Source organism: Austrofundulus limnaeus, unplaced genomic scaffold (genome assembly GCF_001266775.1).
Source record: "Austrofundulus limnaeus strain Quisiro unplaced genomic scaffold, Austrofundulus_limnaeus-1.0 Scaffold157, whole genome shotgun sequence".
Lineage (NCBI taxonomy): Eukaryota > Metazoa > Chordata > Actinopteri > Cyprinodontiformes > Rivulidae > Austrofundulus > Austrofundulus limnaeus.
In genome coordinates, this window is record NW_013952559.1 from 137,988 (window position 1) to 139,599 (window position 1,612).

The following is a 1,612-nucleotide window of genomic DNA, read 5'->3' on the forward strand; positions in this document are numbered from 1 at the left end:
TCTATCTATCTATCTATCTATCTATCTATCTATCTATCTATCTATCTATCTATCTATCTATCTATCTATCTATCTATCTATCTATCTATCTAAATAATTAACAGGTTGCACCTTATTTATAGTCTAATCAATAATATCTACATACACCCACTCATCCGTCTTCCTTCCTTCCTTCCTTCCTTCCTTCCTTCCTTCCTTCCTTCCTTCCTTCCTTCCTTCCTTCCTTCCAATTTGGCAGCACCTGCGGGTACCAGACACTCAGAACAAGCATTAATAACAACAATAAGATTTGACAAACTTTTCATGTGCACTCTCATCTCTGCTCAACCCACAAGTGCATGCTCCTTACAAATGTGGCACCATTTAAAATAAATCAACAGGCTTTCCATAAGATTTATTGTGAAGCAGAAATGTTACAACAAAGAAATAATCTATACCAAACACCAATTTCCTTACTTTTTGTGCTAGGTTTATTTATTTCAGAGAGGCATTTGCACAGGACACGTGCAGAAGAACCGACTAGCAACATTAGGTTAAAAAAATCTCAGTCCAACAAAATATGTACAAAGTTTCCACATCAAACAGGAGGCAGAGGTGTGTTGTTTATTGTGAAGGAAGCAGTGAGGATGTTGGTCAGTCGTTCACAGCGGAGTGTCAAACCTGAACCCTGACGGAGTGTGGACACAGGAGAGCAGCCAGGGTGTCTGTGCACACCTGAGTGTAATATTTACACGCAGAGCAAAAACAGCTTTGGTTTTTATGGTCAAACCCCCCATTTGGGCTGGAGGCAACAAAGAGATATGGAAATAATCACAAACACATCGTGTCTGTGTGAGAAAAGAGCTTTTTTACATAAAAAAAACTGACAACAGCAAAAAGATGGTCTAAAGTTTAGCTCTGATGTTTTGCAAATTTGCTTAAATTTCTGCAYTTTAATGACTGTGAAGTGAATCTAGATGCTTGTCTGCAGTTCCAGCTGCAGGTCAGGACAGGTGAAGATGCTTTACAATGTATATTAAACAACAGCTACATAAACTATAATAATATGGCCCATTTTTACTGAAAAATGCACGAGGAAATGTTTAAAATAAAACTTTTTTTAAATAAATGACAACAACAGGTTTATAAAAATAATGAACAAGCTTCAAATTCTGAAATGAGTAAATAAATGAAACACTTCCAATAAAATAAAAATAAAAATCCTCTGTTTATTTGAGAAAAAAAACTAAGTCATAATGGTCATTTTACATCCTCAGTTGTTACACAATAAAAAAAAACATTTCAGGCTGAAAAAATGTGAGTTAAAATAAAGCTGGACAGAACAGATATGATGCAAAAAATAGGAAAATGTTTTACTGTTAAAATGACAACACATCCTCCTAAATGCTCACATTGATTTATTTTAAGAGGTTAATCAGAAATTATTCAAAAAGTACTCATGTATACATTTTATATGTATATATGTACATATTTTTATGTTAAAATTTTGCATATTGTTTGAATTTTTAGTGAAGTGCAAACACTTTACTTTACCTAAGTAGACATTTTGCTTATTTATACTATAGTGGAGTACTTATTTTTCAGCCTACTTTTTACTTCTTCTCCTTACATT